This window comes from Erpetoichthys calabaricus, chromosome 6, assembly GCF_900747795.2.
Source record: "Erpetoichthys calabaricus chromosome 6, fErpCal1.3, whole genome shotgun sequence".
Classification (NCBI taxonomy): Eukaryota; Metazoa; Chordata; class Cladistia; order Polypteriformes; family Polypteridae; genus Erpetoichthys; species Erpetoichthys calabaricus.
This window is the reverse complement of record NC_041399.2, coordinates 18,814,613-18,824,112: the sequence shown is the minus strand read 5'-3', so window position 1 is coordinate 18,824,112 and position 9,500 is coordinate 18,814,613.

The following is a 9,500-nucleotide window of genomic DNA, read 5'->3' as shown; positions in this document are numbered from 1 at the left end:
TCAGCAGTGATGACAAAGTGACTCTGTCTGTGAAATTGAAACGGACAGTAAAACTGAAAGTGATTCTGGCCAATCTGAAAGTCGCATCACTCGTACATGTGCAGTATGCTATTCATATTATCCTTATTATTATTATTCATCATTATTATTATTTGTATTATTATTATAATTTCTACATTTCTAACTTTGAACTTTTATTGTTTTGCATATTTTACAGTAGAAAGATGAGATTTAAAAAAATGTAATTTATCAAGACAAAAAAATGCAACACTTTTTACGTGTTTTTGAGAGAAAATATATCGCTAACGAATATACTTGTGAATGTTTGTTTTTGACTATAACTTCTTAGCATTTTTGGGCAATGTTTAAACGGTATATTTTGGTTCTGACTTTAGTGAGTATTCAGAATATTATTGTATTCAATCGCTTAGCATTTTGTTCATATCCTCCTTATTTGTTTCACTAGCACCGTCTACTTCCTGCATGATCATGAAAGTGGTATCACACTGCAATCATGGAGAGAAGATGGAAATAATATTACAGAGAACCAACACTGAAGAACCTTACCACTTGTGCTGGATTGTTGGGTGTAATTTTTCTTCTAAGATGTCTCTGGTCAGATAGGCAGGCCTCCAGCAATCAATAATACTGGGGAAACTCCAGAAGATGTTGAGTACTTTGAGCGCTCTACATACTTCAACAGCCAGCTCTCCCAAAAAACAGCTAACAAATATGAAATTCAACACTTCATCAGTTGTGCTTGATCCTCCTTCAAGAATCTGCTTCACTGGACTTTGAGAACCATAACCTCAAGAAGGAAGCATTGCCAATACTCTATGAGGCTGTCTACATTACAAGACCTGCCATTCCTACCATTTCTATGTTTAAAACTCTTGGGAGATTCTAACAATTCTGCCTCTAGAAGTCTTCCCCACCAATCTCAGGGTCCCAACTGATGCAAGACTGACCAGCTTTGAAACCATAAACTTGTAGAACAACCCTGCTGAATCAGCCAACACATCAGAGCGGACAACTCCTGTCTCCTCAAGCAAGTTCTCTGTCCTAAGTTGAGCTAAGCTCAAAGAATATGGATGGGCCAGAGGAAGTTGTCTTGTAGACACCCTTAAGGCTTACTTTACAGAGGGCCTAACTGACCGTGAACTGGTTGGCACCGAGACACAGAATGTCCTCTATGTTTCCACAGGATTCATATTGTGGGACTTCATTTTGTGACTGACTACCACTCTGATGAAACAAAACAAAAAAAAATTCAAGGTAAGGAAAGGAGGGAAAACACCGACTTTGGAAAATTTCCCAAATGAAACCCTCACAGTCCAGAGGTCTGAGGCTTCAGGACTGGACTCCTCACTGATCTAAGGTCACAATTACTGCATAACCTTGACAAGTCTAACTATTCTTTCAAGTCACTGCTCATTGGTGTAATTGTAGTTCTGAAATCTGCGTAATTTGGACATTTTTAATGAACAAGGGCAATCTTGGTAAGGATGTATTGTTGATTGCAGATTAAGTAGTTAATTCTCATAATTTTGCAACTTTTTTGTGTCTTGCAGTGATAGCATCACTATTATGCTTTATATATTTAGCTTCTATTGCTTATATGCTAAAAGGTCCCTTTTCAATGTGGGCTCCACCGCTAAGCACACTGAAGTTGTCTTTTTTATCATATTCAAGGTTTTGTCAGCATTCTCCCTACTGCTATTTTATTCAGTTTTATTCTTTTTTACAATAAGCCTACCCCCCACCTGGATCTACAGAGTTTATTCATAAATCTCTGTCAGTCATTGCTTAGCTTTTAAAGCCTGACCTCAGGTAGATTCATAGCTGTATGTGGATAATCTGCTGTGCCTCCTGCTATGATCGAGACAAATAATTTCGTTCTGACAAACAAATTAAATGCATTCTAACAGGGTACATACACAGTTCTTTACAGTACCTCATGTACCCTGCAATTCTGTTTTCCATTCAAGCTTTCTCTCACAATGGAATTTTTCAGTTTTTAAAAATTTTACTATTGAAAAAGAGCCACTAAAATATTAATACACACATACATATATATCTATATCTATATCTATATATATATATATATATATATATATAGTGGCGAGCGGCTGGGGGCGGTACCCAGCCGGGATGCCTGGAAGGACCGGAAGAGGGACTACGCCTCCTCCAGACCATGAGAGGGCTGCTGCCCTGGTTGGTATGGGGACCACGGGAACAGAGTATGGAAGCTCAACCCTATAGGGGCCCGTGGTCACCACCAGGGGGCGCACAGATGCCTGAGAAGCCCTAGACATCAGCACTTCCGCCACACCCGGAGGTGCTGGCAAAAAGATTACCTGGGACACCAGGAGTGCTTCCGGGTGCTCAGCTGGCACTTCCGCCACACCAGGAAGTGCCGGCAGAAGTTCATCGGGAGGCACCTGGAGCACGTCTGGGTGAACATAAAAGGAGCCGCCTCCCTCCATTCGTCAGCTGGAGTCGGGTGGAGGAGGACAGAGCTCGGAAGAGAGGAGTGGAGGCGGTCAGGAAGAGAGGCGTCATTGGGAGAGGCCTGGACTAAGGGTGATTGGTGCAGGGGCACTGGGTTGTGGGAAGTATTGTAAATAGAGAAATGTATAATAAACGTGTGTGTGGTTTTGAACCATGTCTGTGTCCAGGCTGCTTACCACAATATATATATAAACACACATATAAATAGATATGTATATATATATATATACTGTATATATATATATATATTTGTTGCATAGTTTACTGTCAAATAATGCAAAGAGTATGCAACACGTGTTTCACCCTTATTTGGGCTCATCAGGCATACACACTCTACTGCTCCCCTTGTGGGGATCGAACCTCGGACGTCAGCGTCAGAGACAAAATCCCTTTACGCTGAGCCACGGCGTGTGGTTCGTTTATTTGACAGCCTGTAGATCGGAGTAGTTACATTCATTGCATTCGTAGTCTGAGTCCCAACCTGATCGTATGGGTGGTTACCTACCAGGTAACGCATGTGGTTGGTCTGCCATTCGGCAGACATCCACCACGGGGCCCTCTTCAGTTGCTAGAAGCAGATCATGGAATGTTGCATAGTTTACTATCAAATACTGCAAATGTAGGTAACCACCCATACAATCAGGTCGGGACTCAGACTACGAATGCAATGAATATACAGTATATATATTCATATACTGTGTATATCTCTCTATTATAAAAAAACATCTTGGAAGAAGATGAGATGTGATTTTCTCGGAGAGACACTTATAAGTCCTGCGAGACAAGTCTATGCCCGGGGTCAGAAATAAAGGACAAAGAGTAGATGACAAAATAGAACATCATAAAGAATTCAAAAATTTTGGCATGATACACATGCAGAGCAGGTTAGAGATCATGGAAGTACGAAAATTCAAAAGTCTCAAAAATAGAATAGGAAGGATCGCATTAGCACAAATTATTACTCAGTGAAATAACAGAACTGAGAAAAGAGATTGAATATATTGCTTGGATTTAAACTTTAAGTCAGAGACTTGTAGATCGTCTAATTCCTGTTGCCTGCGAGAATTAAAAGATTCTAAAATGTTGCTGTGGTATGAAGTCCCGTGAGACGGAGACTTTTAACATGAGGTTCTTTCAAGTCACGCCCTACTTACAACCATTTGCAAACAAGACCACGGTCATTTAACCTCAGTCGTGTGAATGCTTTTGTCAGACACACTTCCTGCACTCTCAGTAAATTTTATCAGGACAATAATTTTATATGTTCTAGATGACACGTCAACAACGAAGTAAACATTTGAAAAAGTCGTTTTATTTATTAGAGAGAAAGAAACAATATTCACTCACATACGTTGCGTTGTCATGATGTAACTCCAAACACGGAATCAAAATTCAATGCGATCTTGAAGAAAAGTTAATTCCAAATATTGTTTTTACTAAAGTTTTCAGGTAAAAGTGAAAATAATGCATATGTAACAATTCCCATGAAAATAATAATCTCTTAGAATTGTGTATTCGGTTAACCAAACCCAAGGGTTGGGCAAGCTAACCAGAAGGGGGCGGAGCCCCCTAGTATATATAGATATATCTACTGTATACTAATAAAAGGCAAAGCCCTCACTGACTCACTCATCACTAATTCTCCAACTTCCCGTGTAGGTAGAAGGCTCAGGCTCATTCCTTACAGCCTACTTACAAAAGTTAAGCAGGTTTCATTTCGAAATTCTATGCGTAACGGTCATAAAGGTCGACAACATCTGCCATGTTAAACTTTCTTATTTATGGCCCCATCTTCACAAAATTTGGTAGGCGGCTTCCCTGTGCTAACCGAAACCGATGTACGTACTTATTTCGGTGGTATGACACCACCGTCGGGCGAAATTCTACGTGTAACGGTCATAACGGTCAACAACATCCGCCATATTAAACTTTCTTATTTATGGCCCCATCTTGACGAAATTTGGTAGGCGGCTCCCCTGCGCTAACCGAAACCGATGTACGTAATTATTTCAGTGGTATGACGCCACTGTCGGCCGCCATATTGACCTTCCAACAGTCTTTGTTACTTCTGGGCCCATCTTCAAGAAATTTGGTATGCGGGTTGCCAACGCTGACTGAATCCTACTTGCGTACATATATACATCCATAGCCTGTAGCTCGGTCGCCGTGTGAGACAACGTTGGGTCCCCCATCCCCACTCCTCCCACGTAGTTGGCTTTCTGCCTATATAAGGCCGACTGTCGCACCGGTCTCTTCATTCCCTTCCTTGCTTCGCCACGGTATTCACGTCTCCCTGCTGATAACTGCAGCCTTTTAATTTAATCCACGGCTTCTCCGCTGTTTTATTGTTCGTTTATTATGATTATAGTTATTGTGTAGGTATTTTAGACTTAGTTTACATTGTTCAGGTACCCATTTCCTTTATCGTTCCAACCGTACCCCCATTAACATGTCTATCGAGGTGATCACCATCGATCAAAGAACTGTCACTTACCGAGTGGTTTCCATGCCCGGAGATGGTGACTGCCTTTTCCATTCTCTGTGTCAGGCTCACTCTTGATATCCGGAAGAACATTGCGTCTTACGTATTGAATGACTGGGACAGGTTCAAGGTGTGGACTGATGACAGTACAGGAGATAATTTTACTACACAGGAGCACTAGAAGAGTGAAATGCTTAAGCCCTTCACCTATGATTTTGCATGCGAGTTGATGGCTGCCACTGAATTGTTCGGTTGTCGCTTTCAAGTGTACCGAAATGGCCAAATATTTTACACCTTTGGACAACTGCCAATGCCTCTTACAAAGCCTTCTTCAAAATGTTTACCCCAATCTACGAAATCTCCACAAACACGACATGTCATAGTTGAGGGAGAGAGCTATCCTGACACCAAGAAATGACATGACTACGACTATAAACCACATTTTACTTCAAGAACTACCTTCACAACCAAAAACATTTCAGTCTGTGGATTCAGTTGTAGAAGTGGAAGACGCAGTGCACTATCCGGTAGAGTTTCTCCACACTCTGAATCCTCCAGGCACTCCTGAGCATAATCTAATTTTGAAGGTTGGGGCACCATGTTACTGAGAAACTTACAGCCACTGAAACTTTGTAACGGCACGAGACTTCAGGTCACATGTCTGCAAAAGAACCTAATTGAGGCAACTATTTTTACTGGCAGTGGCTCAGGGGAGAGAGTTTTTATTCCTCGCATACCCGTTATACCCTCTGATCTCCCATTTCAATTCAAACGCCTCCAATTTTCAGTAAGGCTCTGCTTCGCAATGACAATTAATTAGTCTCAGGGACAGACCCTACAAAAGGTTGGCATTGATTTGAGGCAAGATTGCTTTTCACATGGCCAACTGTATGTTGCATGCTCAAGAGTAAGCTCAGCACACAGCTTGGTCATATTACAACCGGAGGGCCGAACTGACAACGTGAAATACAAAGAGATCCTTAACAAATAATTATTGGTATATTTTCCCTCAGTTTAAAAAGGTTTACTTTTCTTCTTAATAAAAATTTTAAGGCAGTACTTCGCCGCTGCGAAGCGCAGGTATTTTGCTAGTATAGATATATACATACATATTTATATACAGTTGTTGCGGAAAGATTCAAATATAGATATTCTTTATTTACACCAGCTGGCGGAGTCCCACATGCTCTTGTTGACAGAAGAAACCTAACAGAGGGCTCACTTTAATCAGTTATATTTATTTACATATAATGACTATGAAGCATTTCATTAACACCAATCAGCATACACATATATGGCGTATTTAAAAAAATCCCTTTTCCATTAAGTATTACGTAAAATCCAAAAATATGAATCATTAAGAGTCATGGTTAAAAGAAATAAGACTTCCTATATGTAAACTGTTATTAGAGGACAAAATATAAAGTTAAATGTTATATATAATCTAATTTTCTAATTTAAATGTATAGTACATATTAAGTCAGTATGTCCTAGTTTCACGGGTAGAGTGTTTTAAGTACTTTTCCTTACAACAGTATACATATAAACATACATAGTTATTTACAGATTATGTATATTCCATCCATCCATTGTCTCCCGCTTATCCGAGGTTGGGTCGCGGGGGCAGCAGCTTGAGCAGAGATGCCCAGACTTCCCTCTCCCCGGCCTCTTCTTCTAGCTCTTCCGGGAGAATCCCGAGGCGTTCCCAGGCCAGTCGAGAGACATAGTCCCTGCAGCGTGTCCTGGGTCTTCCCCGGGGCCTCCTCCCGGTTAGACGTGCCCGGAACACCTCACCAGGGAGGCGTCCAGGAGGCATCCTGATCAGATGCCCGAGCCACCTCATCTGACTCCTCTCGATGCGGAGGAGCAGCGGCTCTACTCTGAGCCCCTCCTGGATGACTGAGCTTCTCACTCTATCTTTAAGGGAGAGCCCAGACACCCTGCGGAGCAAACTCATTTCAGCCGCTTGTATTCGCGATCTCGTTCTTTCGGTCACTACCCATAGCTCATGACCATAGGTGAGGGTAGGAACATAGATCGACTGGTAAATTGAGAGCTTCGCCTTGCGGCTCAGCACTTTTTTCACCACGACAGACCGATACAACGCCCGCATTACTGCGGACACCGCACCAATCCGCCTGTCGATCTCACGCTCCATTCTTCCCTCACTCGTGAACAAGACCCCGAGATACTTGAACTCCTCCACTTGGGGCAGGATCTCGCTACCAACCCTGAGGGGGCACTCCACCCTTTTCCGGCTGAGGACCATGGTCTCGGATTTGGAGGTGCTGATTCTCATCCCAGCTGCTTCACACTCGGCTGCGAACCGATCCAGAGAGAGCTGAAGATCACGGCCTGATGGAGCAAACAGGACAACATCATCTGCAAAAAGCAGTGACCCAATCCTGAGCCCATCAAACCGGACCCCCTCAACGCCCTGGCTGCGCCTAGAAATTCTGTCCATAAAAGTTATGAACAGAATCGGTGACAAAGGGATTATGTATATTATGTTTTGTAATGTTATTTTACCTTTAGATTTACATTCAAAATACAGTTTCTATTTTTATCAATTATAAAAGAGCTATTAAAATGTATAAACAGAGAGTGCATTCTGTAACATTACACTTATGTACATATCTGTTCATGCAGTGTACACTTTTGGTATATTCCAATGCTATTTTGACTTCATACTGTTGTGATCTTAGATAGACTGACCACAGCCAAAGGTATGATTTTGATATAAAAAAAAATGTGAGAAAGACAAAGTCGAAGTTCCAATAACAATTGTGAAGTATAAGATGTATGAGCAAGAATCATGGTTGAAAAGGAAATAACCTCAACTATCTAGGAATGAAGATGTTTGTATATTTAACACTCAGATGACAGAATCAATCTGCCATTGTGTTAAACAGGCAGAACAAAATGAGCTAGTACATCACAAGCTTTCTGTCATGTGACTGTCAATGGGCATAGCAACCATAAAATGGAGTTGCCAGAATAATAATGAAATATTTCCAAATTCCCAAAAACAACATGTACAAACACAAAATACACAAAAATGTATTCAATGAGTTCATAAATGTGGATTATAACACTTTGTTCTCTTTAAAACTCACATGTGAATTTCCCCTTGGGATTAATAAAGTATCTATCTATCTATCTATCTATCTATCTATCTATCTATCTATCTATCTATCTATCTATCTATCTACTGTATGTAGTCATGCATGTACAAGTGCCTAGAGGACCGTTTAAGGGCTTTGGCGATTGGGTAATTCTCCGCCGCTCCAGAGGTTGGCGCTCTGTGATGATGCCTTTTCTTTACCTCCCTCTGTAGATCAGAAGACTAATGTTTTTTACAACACTGGCATCACTTTTGGTGTTTGCCCACCTGGACCTGCCACTTCCTGCCAGAAACCATAATAACCAGAAGAATCACCATGTTGTTCAGTCACAGCCAGTCTCCTTTCTGAAAGGTTGTTCTCTTTAATGCAATTTACTAGTGTTTTCTTTATTTGAAATCTCAGTTATATGGAGTTTACCTACGGGTGCTACAACAATTTTTATTGCCTCTGCTTTGTTATTACTATAGCTATATACAAATTCATCATGCATATCCACTCAGTCCTTTTTCTGAGTTATATGGTCTTTATCCTGTATATGCAGTGCCTTCAGAAACTATTCAGACCCCTTCACTCTTTTCACATTTTGTTATGTTACAGCCTTGTGCTAAAATCATTTCAATTCCTTTTTTGCTCCACATCAAACAGTACTCTGTATCCCATAATGACAAGGCAAAACAGAACTTTAGAAAGCATTGCTGATGTATTAAAAAAAAACTGAAATGTCCCATTGTCACAAGTATCCAGACCTCTTACTATGGCACTTGAAATTTGGAATGGATCCCATTTCTTTGATCTTTGATGTTTCCACACCTTGTTTGGTGTTCACTTGTGGAAAATTTAATTGACTAAACTGACTGATTTGGAAAGGCACACACCTGTGTATAGAAAGAAGGTCCTAGAGTTAAGCAAAGACCAAGCCATGAGGTCAAAAAATTTCCCTGCAGATTTTACAGACAGAATTGTGTCACTGCATTGAACGTTCCCAAGAGCACAGTGGCCTTCATAAATCTTAAAAGGAAGAAGTTTGGAACAACCACAACTCTTTGTAGAGTTTCCTGCCTCACCAAACTGAACAATCATGGGAGATGGGCCAGGGTATTTGAGGTGACCAAGAATCCAATGGTCACAATCTATGTGGACATGAGAGAAACTTCCAGAAGGACAATCATGATTGCAACACTCCACTGATCTAAGCTTTATGGTAGAATAGCCAGATGGAAGCCCCTCCTGAGTAAATGACACAAAGAAACCTGCTTGGAGTTTGCAGGAAGGCACCTAAAGGACTCTAAGACAATGAGAAGGATTCATTGGTCTGATGAAACCAAGATTAGCATCATGTTTGGAAGTCAACTGCGCATCACCTGTGCAATACTATTCCAGTG